This window comes from Xenopus laevis, chromosome 9_10S (genome assembly GCF_017654675.1).
Source record: "Xenopus laevis strain J_2021 chromosome 9_10S, Xenopus_laevis_v10.1, whole genome shotgun sequence".
In the NCBI taxonomy this organism is placed as follows: domain Eukaryota; kingdom Metazoa; phylum Chordata; class Amphibia; order Anura; family Pipidae; genus Xenopus; species Xenopus laevis.
The window spans coordinates 54,555,789-54,572,065 of NC_054388.1; positions in this window are offsets into that span (position 1 = coordinate 54,555,789).

Consider the following 16,277-nt stretch of genomic DNA (forward strand, 5'->3'; position numbering starts at 1 on the left):
TGGGGATAACAGCTTCTGGGAAGGGAAAGCGAATGTGGGATAGCAGGTATAGTAGGGAGAGACGGTGCCTATAGTAGCCGTGGGATAATAGCCTCTGGGAAGGAACTGTGGATGTGGGATAACAGGTATAGTCAATTGAGTTGGTACCTATAGTAGCTTCTGGGAAGGGAAAGCGAATGTGGGATAGCAGGTATAGTAAGGAGAGTTGGTGCCTATAGTAGCAGTGGGGATAATAACCTCTGGGAAGGAACTGTGGCTGTGGGATAACAGGTATAGTCAATAGAGTTGGTACCTATAGTAGCAGTGGGGATAATAACCTCTGGGAAGCGACTGTGGGTTAGCAGGTTTAGTAGGGAGAGATGGTACCTATAGTAGCTGTGGGGATAATAGCTCCTGGGAATGGACAGTGGATGTTGGATAGCAGTATAATAGGGAGAGATGGTGCCTATAGTAGCAGTGGGATAATAGCCTCTGGGAAGGGACTATGGCTGGGAAATAGCAGGCAGGGCCGCCATTAGAATTCATGGGGCCCGTACAGCAAAATTTTCAGGGCCCCCTGGGCCCCACCCCCCTAACCCCCAAGCCCCACCCCCCTAACCCCCAAGCCCCACCCCAGATCTTGCTCCTACTCGATACCACAGTTAAAAGACCACACAGACATCAGCGCTAAAAAAGGAAACCCCCCACACACACATACAAGTTATAAAAAGCTATTGATGGTCAGGGCCCCCTTATAAATTAAAAAAAAAACAAAATGGTGGCAAAATTTATGACCAGGGCCCCCCTAAGAGTTTTTTTTAAAAAACATTGGCGCCAGGGCCTCCCATAAAAGTTTATTTAAAAAAACATTGGTGCCAGGGCTACCCTTACAAGTTAAAAAAAATTGGGGCCCTAGAGAATATTTTTTAAAAAAACATTGGTGCCAGAGCCCTCCTTTACAAGTTAGTATAGTAGGGAGATATGGTGCCTATAGTAACAATGGGGATAATAGTCTCTGGAAAGGGACTGTGGATGTGGGATAGCAGGTATAGTAGGGAGAGATGGTGCCTATAGTAGCAGTGGGATCATAGTTTCTCGGAAGGGACTGTGGCTGTGGGATAGCAGGTATAGTAGGGAGAGATGGTGCTTATAGTAGCAGTGGAAAGTTTTAGGAAAGTGGTTTAACGCATTGCCGCATTTTTCAGTGCAGATGTATTAGATTAGCATTTGACTGTGTTGAGCTCTCAAACTAATTTCTGATCTGTGGGGTGTTAGAACTCAGTGGAAGCACTATGCACAAACACCCTTCATCATTTCATCTTTGATGTAAACTGGACGTCGTAAACTATGCTTTTTTTATTGGTGACATTTTTAATTATATTGGTCACCCGATGTTTATATTATGGTATGTGGGTAAATGGCATATTTCTGTGTTTACTCTCTCACTACCAGTCTGAGCAAGTACTCATGTTGTGGTATCCAAGGGGTTCACTGAACAGTAGTTTTGGTTAGAAGTGAGGAAATGAAAGAGAATCATGAGCTGAATGGCTGAGCATAGTGCCTGTGCATCTGTCATGGTTAATTTGATAAGAACTCTCAGATATCCCTACTGAGATGCTGGATCCATTCTCCTTTATTGTGGGTAAATTCTAAAGCCAGGGAAATGCTCTGGATGCCCAAAGAGCAGGGGAAGACCTATTTTGACATAATTGTAGCAGAAAAAGTTATTGTTCAGTAATAACCATTTGGAAAGTGAAAATATCACAGCTTTTTCTGCACCAAAGAACTGTACTAAGAAATGAAAAGGTTACATTACAGGCAAGAGGTCATGACGGATTATTTCTTATCAATGTGTTAGGAAGATGAGCAGACTTAACTCTGTCTGGGGCCCTCCTCAACCAATATCTGGTCAAAAGTCAGGCAGTTGATGCAGTTCTCGTCCCGGGGGGGGGGGGGGAACAGGGGAGGGGGAAGCAGGGAGGGGAGACTACCTAGGGTAGTAGGTGGGGCTTTTCTTTTGGGGGGGGGTTAGATTTCCTTTAAATGGTCACAGAATTCCTCATTGACTTTTACTATCTTTATAATTTACAGTAGGGGGTACGCCCGTATAATACATGAGTAATACCCGGAGTTTTTTGTAAAACTCAGCCTGCAGCCTTGTGACTTTATATGGGCACAAAACTTCTTAGTGACTACTAATATCCTTATAATTTACAGTAGGGGTATATTAATCCTTATAATACATGAGCGATACCCAGAATTACATGTGTATGCCTTTATATGCTAACCATACACTGGCCATTTCCAGTATTATGTTTTACAAAAGAGGTTTTATGCCCTGTATTATAAATAGACATAAAAGTACAATGACAACATTGAGTTACACATTTCCCAGGATCTTAAGATAATTTTTAATATTTAGAATTAGGTTATCTCTGGCAGTACATTTTGAATGAATAAACACAATTAATTCACTAAGCACCAGTTATAAGGATATCATTACAGGATATTCATGGCTCTTGTGTGTGCGTATATATATATACAGTATATTTGTGTGTGTATATAAATATATTTACATAAAAAATTTGAATTCCTTATATCCACACAGACTCAATAAAGATTATAATCTGTATCTATTTTTGTAATTATGAAGATTTTATTATGTTGCTATGTACATATACCATGGATACACTGATGTATTGGTACAATGTTATAAGTAATTGGTTGTTTAGCTCTACACGTCTGTATTGAAAACAAATAATCTTTTCCTGCAACACTGGTCATTGTAACATCTATGGCAACCTTAAATGTAGTCTCTCATCAGTTTTGCACAGAAATAGGATAATAACATAACTCCCAACTGTCCCGCTTTTCGTGGGACAGTCAGGATTTTGACAGCTCAACCCGCAGTCCCGGGTTTGCTACTGAAATGTCCTGGGTTTGTTACTGAAATGTCCCAGGTTTGTTACTGAAATGTCCTGGGTTTGTTACTAAAATATCCCAACTTTCTCTTTGATCTCCTGCACTGAACAGTCAGAAAAAGATACAAAGTTTCTAACTTAACTGGCTTTTGGCAGAGAGCCCAGAATCGATGCTTAGATACTTTTATAACAATGTAAGGTAAGCAGGTCTCTTAGACTTACAGCTTAAAGGGCAATTAACCTTCATCAGCAAAACTTTAATAACCACAGAAATTTGTTTAAACTTTCACGACCTGCCAAATTTTATAAAATGGAAATGGTAATTTTACCACAAAATTGGGTGTGGTCAAAAAAATTTGCAGCGCTACACCCGGAAAATCTTTTTGTTACTCTTTCTATTTCCAAAATGTTGGGAGATATGTAAAAATGTTTGTGATATAATGTGACATCACAGAAAGGAAGCATTTGAGGAGGTGTCTTTGAGGAAAGACAATACCAGGAGTTATAAAGATACCTGGGATACCGTCTCTTTATGTTCAGGCCCAGATTTCCACTTGGGCCGCCCCTAGTGCAAAGGGTCCCCCATGAATGTGCCCCCCCCCTCGCGAGTGCATGTGCAGCCACCCTCTGTAGCACTGGGGATTAGGCACCCAGCAGCGCATCCCCCAGTCCTTCTGGTAATACTGAATTGTGGCATGCCACCCTTATAATATTGCTGCCCTAGGCCCGGGCCTTTGTGGCAAGGCCACAAATCGGGGCCTGTTTATGTTGTGAGCATTGTTCTTAAGCCCAGCTACGATATGTTTAGGAACAAAAACAAAAATACCTTTAAGAAAATGGAGTTCCGTTGGAATCTGCCTACATAACAATAATCAATCAATGTTCAGCTCCCTCTCTACAGATACTGTAGGTGTCAAATGGCTTAACTGGAAGCTCCACAACAAAATCAGTTTAGTGCCCCCTAAAGTTTGGTAATAAGACATTTATCATAAACATATATTGAAGCTATTTATTAGTCAGTGCCCCACCGGGGCCACTGTACCTCTTGGGCCCCCCTTTAGTTATGGGATCTGATTTATCTATTGTTAAGCCAATGGCATTCCTTGAGCTCCTCAGGAATAATACTGTTTGTGCTGGGCAAAGAAATACTAAAGTTAAACTGAACCAGAGCAACTGGAAAATATTTATGACATAAGGTTTCTAGGTCGGACACTGATTGGGGCTCCCACCACTGGATTTTTTCCCCCTCCATTATTTTTAGCCGTTTAACAACCACAAACATCCATAAACACTTATTAAATCATTTGCATTTTCCACCCCATGTGTTTTTTGCCAGTGCATTTAGCAACATTTTATCATTCTGTCGAAACTAAAATTCTATTCAAGGCTAAAATCCTTCAAAACACAAGCCCTGGGCTAACCCAGTGATTAACAGGGCATTCCCATTCCATATTAATATTTACTCGTATTCTGCTGCACCTGCTGGTTTATACTGTTACTGATCTTGCCCCACTGTGACACTGAACGGAAAGGGGTTATAAACCTTAAATGTGAGACTATATGAATTAAAACCAGATTTCTAACAGGTGTATCCCTAGGCCACTAACCCCCCCCAACCCGCCCACAAGCCCCCCTCAAAAAGACCCACTGCTCATCTTCCTTACAACTCCCCCTATTGCTGACACTGGGGACAGGCGGGAGGGTTCAGATGCGGTGATGGCAGGGCCTGATTAAAACAACATTGAAAATGTACTGAATTACTGCTTAAATACCACCACTTCTCTGTTTCCTGCTTGTGGGCTGAGCCCCGCCATTTGTTTTGAAAATAAAATTGTGAATAATTCATGATATAGTGTTTGCACAATGATGGCAGCATGCTACACACAGTTTTACAGCACATATTCCTGTATTTCCAATGATTTAAACCTTTCCGGGAACCAAGTCAGAGTGATTTTTGGCCATGCCCCAACCACACCCCTTGCTCCTCGCCTACTGGACATAGGAAAAAATCTTGGAGGGTATGCAGGTCTGTAGTTGATTTAGTTAAGGTGTTTATTTAATTGCTGTTTCCTAAACCAATAATGAACCTTGTTACATAAAGAATTTATTCATTCATTTTTAAATAATTAAGCTACTTTTGTTTATATATTCCGAAAAGGGTTTTTTCAGTGAGAGCTGTGAAGATGTGGAATTCACTGCCTGAATCAGTCGTACCGGCTGATACATTAGATAGCTTTAAGAAGGGGTTGGATGGCTTTTTAGCAAGTTGGGGAAAACAGGGTTATGGAAGATAGCTCATAGTACAAGTTGATCAAAGGACTAGTCCATTTGCCATCTTGGAGACGCTTCTTAAGGGTGTTTTTTGTTTTTGTTTTGCCTTCTTCTGAATCAGCTAGCAGTTAGGCAGGTTATATAGTGACATAAAAGATTGAACTTGATGGATGTGTGCATTTTTTCAACTTAACTTATTATACTTGTTTATACCTACTTTTGCCAGACTGGAATATGCTAATGTACTTCATTTGTAAGGCTATTATCTAGCACAATGGCAAATAATACTGAGATCATACATAAATAATATCTTTAATTCACATTACTCTCTGTTGGTGGCTTGCATGTTTCTGAACAGTCTCTTTAAGGCTAGGTCCACACAGGGCTGAATTCAGCTTGCTGAAATCTGCAGGACTATTTCAACCCCTACCACTGGCAGCAGCGTCCCTCTTCTGTTCTGTGCATTTGGATCCATGGGTTGGCTCTGGCACAAACACACTTGGAGCCGATACAATGTTTCTGGACCCGAAAGAAGAAGGAGACTGCTGCCAGCAGTAGGGACTAAAATCTGCCTGTGGATTTCAGCAGGCTGATTTGTCCCTGTGTGGGCCTATCATTACCCTGTGTGACCCTAGCCTTACCCTGTCTGTTTGGATAACATTAAAGCCATCCACCCAGCTTTTTGCCAGGCTCTGGTCCCACCCCATGACCATGGGAAGAGAACAACAAAGTAACAGTTTGTAAAGAGAATTAGAGCTGTGTTCAAGTGCACATACTGGGGTTTTACCAGTTAAACAATCAAACACACATACTGGGGTTTTACCAGTCAGTCAAACAATCAGTGTGAAACAATGTGATAGAGTGTGAGCTACCTCTAGTGGCCAAAGCTCCTTCAGTCTGAGTTATATACCTGATTAAGTTTAAGGCAGTGGATACCATCTCAGACTCGACCATGATTTTTCCATCAAGGCTATGCCCTTCCCATTGCCTGATCATGGGAAAGATGGAAAGTATTGCAATTACCTTGCTGCTTCCTAGAGGTCAACAATATATTAGGCACAAGTCAAGTTTGGGATTTGTTTACATTTTTTTGTCATGAGGCAATTGGCCTTGAGAGAAGAACAGCCAGTGACTTGAAAATAAAGTTTCTTTTGCATTGATAAGTGAACAAGACGTAGAAAATGCAGGTGTTTTGGGAGCAACGACTCATAAATTACTATTGCTGTTTGCATGTCAAGTAGTCAAGTATGCTTTTAAATGAGCCACTAACAAGATGGGAATCTGTTGGGTAACAAAGAAACTGTGTGTGGTGTCACTGTGAAGACTTGTAATGCACTTAGTGTGAGATGCACAAGAAATACCAAAGAAATTCATTGATGCAGGCTGTTCTTGAGATTATGCCAGGGCTGGTTAACTGGTCATGCCCTAACGGTAGCCCCTAACAGCTAATTTACTCTGCCATCCACACTGCAAATCTAATACCCAATGCTTTTCTCTCTGCTCTCCAGCTGCCCATTATTATTGACTTTGAGTTCCTCAGCTTCCAAGCAATTTAGCAGTGTAGCATACAACTAAGCCAACAATCCAGCACATCAACACCCATATGAGCAATACATCGGCTTCCTTCAAAAGTATATATCCTTCAAGGCAAAGCACCCTCTGGCACTCATTTTGCATCCAGATTATTACCTTACAATCTAAACACCCAGCTTTCTTCTGTTCGAATGACATGACTTTGTACTGCTTCTTCAGTTCAGTGTTTCAGCAATCGCCCACCAGATTATCCAAATGATCTACAGTCTATTGTCCAGTACTGCGTCTCAATTATACAGCTGCTGAAACTCACAGGTCTGTGACCCTGCAATAAAAACACCAGAAAAAACATCCTCAGAGCTTAATCAGTCTAGCAATTGTGCCACCAAACATTCCCAGTTTCCCAGCACACAATCTGTTTGGCAGTTCATTATCCCAGCAATCCATTAGCTTGGCAATCAAACAACCTAATATCCCTGCATCTAACTGACCAAGACACCACTTGCTTTGCAGTTCAGCCTCTGAGTGCTCCATAAAACCACATTAAATATCCGAGCATTGCTGCCGATAAGCACCCAACTGCTAGTGCACACATTGCGTGGCATAACCGGAACTTCTAGCTTTTATTGGCCCCAAAATGCCCGCTCTCCGTTCACTTTGCAATACAGATGCTAAACATTTCAGGTGCTTGTTTATTTCACATTTTATCTCACCATGTTATGTGAACTACATACTGTTGTGGCATAACTTTGAATTTCTATGGGATTTTTTCTGGTTCTGTAACTTAAACTTTAAGGATGTTCTCTACTGTTTGACTCACCAATCATTATGGAGATACAGTAATAGAAACAAGAGCAAACATTGTTTATACGAATAGATGTAAGATCATTCCCTATAGTTCACAATGACCGTTCTGTCAATGCTTCCAATCCATCAGTGAATAAATGCTGAAGCAGGTGCTGTATAGTGAATGCACCCTAGTGGTGCAAGGGACAGCAGGGATTCAGATCATGTGCTCCATGCACTTGCCAGGGTCTGATTGCTGTTAAAATGGAAAAAAGAAGGTGAGGGCAGATAGCATAAGCGTGCAGCTGAGTGATTGAAATGACTGAGATTACCTAATGTTTGCTTAGCCATCAGAGACCTATCTGCTTCTCTTTCCTGAAACTGTTCCGGCATCAGACCCTGAAGATGCTAAAATCTGGCAGCAATTTTATTGTCTGGGAGCTGTGGTGTTTAAAGGTGAGTGGCTCAGCAGAAACCCATGAGTATTATCTTTTAGGTGAACATTTTGCTTGCCAAGTTATTCCACTAACCCCAAAACATTCCTTTACACTCATTCTTAGGAACACTCGATGCTGCTGGATCAGAGTAAGAAGTATGGGCTAAATCAAATGTTTCCTGACGTATGTGGTGCCTCTTGGATTACTCTTTATAGGTCACAGGGGAAAATATAAAAAAATTAAGACTCTTATCTGTATAACAGAACATTCTGTCAGTGGCACAGATCCTATCTGATCCACATTGCAAGCAGTCGTGTGTCAGAGAGCTCTGCAATGTCCGGAACTAGCCCAGGCCCTGCTAGGGCTGGTCGGGCTACCAGACAAAGCGAGGCCCAAGCTTTGGGAAGAATAAACCAACTGTATGGCAAAGTTGGGCCGTGGAAAGAAATATATCAGAACAAGCAAAGGTTTGAGTCAATGCGCTCTGGTTATAAAGCAGCATATCCACATCCTGCTACTGGGCAGCACCAGACCTGATCTAGTAGCTCCAACAGTCCGGCCACTTCTGAGAGTGAAACAGAGTTTGCGAAACCATTGCCTCCACGGCGGCAGCAGCAACGACGAAGTCACAGAGTCAAGAAAAGAAGAAAAATGAACAGAAAAGCTTCAAGGTGAATCTGCCACAAACCAGTACAAGACCTAAGCTACGGTATGAGGATTCGTTTCAAGCCGCCTATGAGATTTCATCTAATCAGGACTTTACAAAGTTGCCTAAAGCAGCAGTGAGACCATCAGAAGATCCAAATGTCCGGCACCGGAACCAAACAGAGGGCAAGAAGGTCTCACGTAAAGCAGCTTGGAGTGGCCCAGAATCTGAAGACAAAATGGAAGTGGCGGCTCAAGAATCTCTTTTGTGTGTGCAGAATGAAGTGGCTGAGAGTGTGGCTGACAGTGTGGCACCTGTCACAGATGGGAATGAGTGTGAGCAGATGGAAGTGAGAGAGAGTCAAGCTGAAGAGGCAGAAGTGAGTGAGAGTGAGGCTGAACAAACAGAAGTGAGAGAGAGTGCGGTTGTGCAGCCTGGACAAGAGAATGCAGCTGAAGTGTCTGTGACTCAGGAGGCAGGGGTAGAGGTGGAGCAAGTTGGTCATATAGCGAGTCAGTCAGACCAGGTACAACAGAGAATGGAGGTAGAATCTATTCAGGTAGGAGTGGTGGATGAAACTGCAAACAGTTTTTGGGGAAAGCGAAGGCTCTTTGCAACCCCAGACGTGTCCCATGATAACCAACCCTTTAAAAATTAAATGGGATGGAGAGAAAGAACAAGTTCCATCTAGAAGGTTTCTTGTCAGAACAATCATACTGGATAGTATGGGTTTCAGGCCTGGGGATTTATCAGCTGTTATAACACAAACTGAAACTGATTTTGATGTCACTTTTAAGCTTCAGGAAGCACTTGAACACTTTTGGCATATCTATAATATGCAAAAAAAGGCAGGTGACCAAAATTGGGAACAATTTGTGGTAATCTCTATGACAAAGCCAGAGACAAAAAACATCACAATTGTAACAAAGAATGATGCCATTCCTCAGGAAGACATTCTTATATGGTTGCACAGGCAATGTAGAGTCCTTAGTTAAGGTTTTTGATGAGGATGGGGTTTGGACAGGAGTCTGGAAAACAGGTTAAGTTAAACATCTCAGGTAACATTCCACAGCACCTTTTTCTTTTTTCATTGGGAAAGAACGAGGTACCTGTTTTTATGTTGGGCAGCCCCTAAGTGCTTTAAATGTGGAGAAAGTAACCATTTGGCCAAGTCATGTGCAGTCCTTGAGGTGTGCCCTATGAAATGCAATTGGTCATGTTGCAGAAGCATGTGTAAAGCATGTGTAAATGTCAGGTGCAATCTCTGTAATCAAATGGGACACGTGCATAGGAGTTGCCCTGAGGCCTTCCATAATATTTCGCTGGGTAGAAGAGCGGGCTAGAGGCTGCTCTAAGATAAGAAATGCTTTGTGGGATCAAACGGAACAGCTGGACAAACGAGCCGTTAGAGATACAGAAAAGCTGCAGGGGGGGAGGAGAGACATAAATTGTAGAAAGAAGTGAAAGGCTTGTGAAGAGAGTCTGCGGGGCGAGAGAGAGAGACATGCTGTGTAAAGGGAACAGAATGGCTGTTTGTCCAGCCGTTCCGTTTGATCCCACGTAGCATTTCTTATCTTAGAGCAGCCTCAAGCCAGCTCTTCTGCCCATCGATTCTGTTCCGCCCAGCATTTCTATCACGGCAGTCTGTCTGCACACACTGCCTTTCCCTCCCTGTAGTCTCTCTCTCTCCCTCCCCTCGGCAGTTCTCGCTCGGATTGTCAATACCTTACCTCCCGGCTTCCTGTTCCTCACTTCCGGTTCTATGGGGAGGAACACGTCGGGGGCGAGCACGCTGTGGGAACTGGTCGCCTTTTTGCGGTTTTACAGAGAGCCATGGAGAAAGGCTATTTTGACATTTTTTGAAAAAAACAGCTAGGTAATTTATATCAATGTATTAGGGTATGGCTATTATTCTAGCATTTGGAATGGAATTTTTAGAATTTTGGTGTTACTGGTCCTTTAAGGAAACCCGACACACTACCCAGGCAGATCATAGAAAGGCAAGAGCTGATTAGCGACATGGGCCTTCCTTTTGGTCTATAGCAGAGGAACCATGTGGAAAACCAATGAGAAAATCAGAAAGTTATTATTTAAACATGCTTATTCAGCAGACTGGTCTGGTTGATATTGCAACCTGTGGTGGCTGGAAGGCGTCACATACCTATAGATGTGCAGAAAGAAGCAGCCGTCTAGATATGGCTTTTGTCAGGGCTGGTGAGGAGTTCACTAATGTGAAGGAAGTTGGGGTAGAGTATAGTGATGGGTGAATTTGCGCTGTTTCGCTTCGCCGGAAAATTTGCAAAATTCGCAAAACGGCGAAAAATTCGCAAAATTCTCATTCCAGACCTTCTTCCGTAAGCTATCTGTACGTAGGGAGGGAAATAGGTATAAGAAGTACCTGACTCTTTTAAAGAAGTTGGAGTCCTCTATTTTGGATGTGGTGGAGGGGTCAAAAATTTCCCAGCTGAAGGCCCAGATCAGAGAATGTCAGTACAGCCGGTGCAAATCTCTTGTGCAGGAAAGGGATTATGGGAGTTTTCACTCGCTGGACCCCTTTTTAAACTGCAAAGAGAATGTTGAGAAAAAACTTGTCACCAGTCTGATCAATCCCAAGGGTGAGTTACAAACATCAAGGGAGGGCATCCTTGGGATAGTGAAAGACTTCTACAGTTCTCTGTTCCGGGCTGAGGCTTTGATAAGGGGAGGACTTCATCCTTCCTGGAGGCAACCCCAGGGCCTGATGTAACTAATTTGGACTTTGAGCCTTTGACAGCTGAGATCACGGAGGATGAAGTCAAAGCTGCCATCGACTGCCTCACTAAAAAGAAGGCTCCAGGACCAGACGGCCTTACAGACGAATTTTATAAGAAATGTAAAGATCAGCTGGCTCCGGTTCTCAAAGAGGTTTTTAGAGGCTGCCTTCATCTATGAGAGAATCTTCCAAAGCATGCAAGGATCCAAAGCATGTTGAGAATTGGAGGCCAATTGCCCTTCTCAACACTGATAGGAAGCTTCTTGCACGGATACTTTTTACTAGATTGAGTTGATTTTCAGGCACTTTATCTCCTGTCCAGTTCTGCACGGTGAAAGGGCGGAACATCTTTGGGGTGATCTTTACTATTAGGGAAGCCTTGGAGCTATGCAAAGTCCAAAATACTGGGTGTTACTTTCTATCTCTGGACCAGGCTAAGGCCTTTGATTGAGAGGATCATGAGAATCTGTGGGCCGTTTTGGCAAAGTATGGCATCCCGGGAACATTCATTAGATGGCTCTCAGCTTTGTACAAAGGGGCAGTAAGCTTTCCATTTATCAATGGGTGGCGCAGTGAAAACTTTGAGGTTGGAGCCGGGGTAAGACAGGGGTGTTCCTTAAGCCCTCTGCTGTATGTTTTTGTGATCGATCCTTTTCTAAGGCGTTTGCAGGTGAGTGGAATTAATGGTCTCTCTGTTCTCCATAGCCAGCCCCTCAGGTTGGTAGCCTATGCGGATGATGTCATGGTAGCAGTCTCTTTTTCGGAAGATGCGAGAGTGCTGTCCGAGACAATCAGAAGTTACTCAGAGGCCTCCGGGTCTCTGGTCTCAAGCTTTCTGGTCATTAGACGAGGAGCCGGCTTTTCCACTCCAGGAATTTTCAACAGCCCAAACTCAGATTAGAATTATGGGAATCAAATTTGGGAAGGGAGATTATGGTAGGCCAAACTGGGAAGAAAAGTTGGATGCTGGAAATGTTAAAGTACAGCATTGGAAGCAGTGGAAGCTGTCCTACAGAGAAAGGGTGAAGCTCGTGAAGACTTACCTGGTCCCTGTCCTTTTGTTTGTTTCCTACGTGTATCCAGAAGCGCTCTGTGCTTGAATCCAAAGCCTTTTCTTCCAGTTAATCTGGGGGAACAGGCTGAATCCATTAAAAAGGGGCATTACTTACCTGCAGAGGAAAGAGGGAGGATTGGGCATGTTATGTCCAGTGGCCTTCTTTGGATCCATTTTCTTGAAGTTTATCTATGGGAGCCTGGGCCAAAGAACTGATTCCCTGTGAGAATGTTTCATCAGGAATTGGGCATTGCCTCTGGTAGGAGATTGGGTGCTTGGGTGTGAAGCAGGTCCGAGTGCACGGGAATTGTCTCCTACTGCATATTCGATTCAGGCTAAAACTTTTGAGAAAGTGGAACATCAGAATTGGGGAACTGAGTTCTGTTACAAGGAGACAAATTTATCAGAGGATCCTATTGAGCTATTTTGTTGTTCCCTTGGCCTTGAAGGACTGTGTGGGGGATGTCCTTTCTCAGAGCCTCCGGTGGCTCAATGACAGAAGGGTGCCCCCAAAGTATTTGGATCTGAACTGGCTTGCTTTTCGGGGAAGACTTTTTGTCCGAGGCAACGTGAGCTTTTTGAACATCACAGAGAGGGAATGCCGTTGGGGTTGTTCCACTAATGAGACCCTTGAACATTTTCTTGTGGATTGTCCTGTGACAAAAGTTTTACAATATCGGCTGGCAGAGGCTCTCAAAGTGTCCCACATCAAACACCTGTCCTATGCCAATGCGGCCTATGGTGTTCTGTCTGTCCCACATCCCCTGGATAGAGGGACAATGTATCTAATAATATCGGTGATGAGGTACCACCTATGGCAGTTCCGCTGCAGAAGGTCCATTAGCCATGAGGATGTTGTTATAGACCAAATAGTGAAGTCTGTGGTGGCTGATTTGGGTTTCCTGAGGGAAAGAGAGGTTAAGCAAAGCTGCCTGAATGCATCCAAATGGAGAGGTGTGAATCTGTGATTTATACTGATGTATTTATGATACTAATGCCTGTGATGTCTGACACTTTTCTCTTTCAAACTGTCAATGTAATACCACCAGCTCATGCTTTTCAGTGGAAAAGTTCTGCAAGCTCTTTGGCTCAGCAATATATATCTCCTTGGTTGGGGGGTGTATGTGGGAAGGGTGGTGCGATGGCCCACTAATAGAAAGCCGAACTTTGGACTTTGTGGCTGGGTTTGTGGTGGTGAAGGTGGTGGGTGGGGAGGGAGGAAAACCTTTTTCATGGACAAAGGGAAAGACTTTGCCAGGGTTGGTTTGGGTATTATGGACAGAGGAAGGACTCCAAGAGGGTTTGGTGGTGGGAGATACTGCTGAGCCAAGCCAAAGATTCATGGACTCTATTTTGCTTATTGGTGGTAAATAGTTTAAAATCAGTTTTGATTTAGCTGAGCTGATGATTATTGTAAATTGATAAGTTTTTACTAAATAAAAAAAAAAATCCTATCTGATCCCCATTGTGAGTGGTGGTATATCAGTGAGCTTTGTGGATGTATGGAGCAAGCCCAGGCCCTGCTAGGGCTGGTTATGCTACCTGCAAAATTAAGGGCAAAGCTTTGGGGCCTAGCCATGTGGCTGAAAATACAAGGCTGAGCCATAGATCATCATCTGTTGGGACCCCTAGAACACCATGATGGAGGTGGAGAAGTTTGTGGCTGAGACCAGGAGACAGAAGCAAAGAAATGCAGCAGCAGCTCGTGCTCAAAAGGTGCAAGCCCACTGAGGTGCCCCTCAGGGAAAGCTGCTAATACTGACCCTCTGGTAAAAGGAAAAGTGAATGGAAAACAAAGATGCAAGTAAAACAAGAGTTTGCTTCTGATGAAAAAATAAACCAACAAAAACACTGTGCCTCTAATTTCCTCTGAGGTTGTAAATGAGCTGCCAGCAGTGAATGTAAATGTGCCTGGGAAGGAAAATGTTTTTGTAACACAAACTGATATTAATGAAAAGAATAAAACAAATGTGCAGAATATTTTAATTATTTGTCAAAATAACCCCAGCAGTGTGTGACTGTGGACTGTGAGCGGCAGACAATCCAGGGCTGTAAGAGAAAACAAGCTGTTTCTCCATTGTCTGAGCTGGATCAGCTGGCCATGTGGGGGAGGAATCAGGTGCAGAAATTGTCTCTCCTGTGTGTGTGTTACTATCACAACCAGCTTGCCAGGAGAGTGGGGCTACAGGTACAGCTGCCATACCATGCACTGATGCACCCACATCTCCAGAAAAAAAATGGAAATCAACTAAAACTTCAAGTGTGAATGAGAGTGGAAGGGTGGTGAGTGGGATAAATGAGGCAATGAAGTGGAATCATCTGTATCTGTTGGGAATGACAAGTGAGTGAGTGAGGCTGTGCTGGAGGAATGAACGGTTAATATGGAGGAGTGCAGGCTGGAGAGGTGGGTGAGGATAGAGAGGATGCCCCTCCAAGATGGTTTATTGTACACGCCATGTTATTAGATGGAATGGATTTTTTCTCCAGATGATTTATCAGCTGTGATTGCACAAACGGAAATAGAATCTTAAAGTTACCTGAGGCCACTAGGTCACTTCTGGTGGACACCAAAACTGGGAGAATTTAGTTGTAATTCCAATGACCAAGCTCATTACTATAATAATGAAAATGATGCAGTTCCCAAGGAGGATATTTTGGTTTGGTTGCAGCCCCAGTGCACGGTTTTGTCTCCATTGGTAAAGACATATGATGAGGATAATGTCTGGGCAGGTGTTTGGCACACACAAGTTAGACTTGAGGTGAAGGGCAATGTACCAAACCATCGGCCTAATTCTTTTTTATAGGGAAGAAAAAATGCTTATGTAGACCAGCCACGGTGATGTGTGGGGCTAAAGATCATCTGGCAAAAGCATGCAATGTATTAACATGTGCACTTTGCTGTGGAGCAAAAGGCAAACAGTTGTTTGATGCAATCTGTTAAAAAGTATGGGAGCAGGAGAAAGCGCAGCAGTTACCAGCATCACAGGATGAAGTTTAAAAAAAGGCAGAGAGTTAGGCAGAAAAATTATCACAGAAAAGGAAAGAGACCAGAGAAGGAAATTAAAGAAAGGGAAGACTAGGTGGCAATTGTAGAAAACACAGAGGAAGATGGCTTGAGGAAAGTTCTAAAAGAAATCTAAAAAGTATGCCCAACAGTTATATTCAGGGGAAGGTGCCTCAGCAATACATTCTTTCTCTATTAGTACTGGGAATAAATTCTCAGTGCTAGGTGATAATTCTGAGATCTGGGATGATAGGGCAGAAAGAGAAGTACAAGAGGAGCTGGAGAGGATGGGGAGAGATGAAGCCAGAGAGAGAGAGTAATCCAAGGGAGTTGGAGCAGCAGGTTTAAATGGCTTCAAAGAAAAGATTTAGGGAATGGGGTGAGCAGCCATTCAGTAAGAAGATTCAAGGGAACTTGCATTGATCAATCCCCCTCTTTTTTTTTTTTTACACAGCTAGTAGTAAGGTCCATTGTGAAACAGATGGACTTACGACAATTATAGGGGTATTACAGAAAGTATGCACCTGCATACCTGTGACTGAACTTCGGTGGGTAAAGAGCTTTTGGAAGGCAGTTTGGAAGATCACACAAGGGCCTTATTGAGCCAGCCACTGCATTCAACTCATTGATGTATAGCAAACTCTACTAAGCTACTACTTTCAGCACCCTGTTGCAACAGGAGATTTTGAATGGAGTTTTGGCTATTATGAGTCAATCTGGAGAGATGAAAATGCCCAAAAATGTTGCTGTTCATGTTTGTTGCTCCAAATATGTCTGAGGTTAGGCCATTCTGCAGTTTCTTGGGGGAGCAGTGGGCTGGACTAGAACACTCTGAATGCAGTTAACATGGGAGGGATGGGGAGTCTGTGACTCATTCAGTGGGTGGGACTAGAA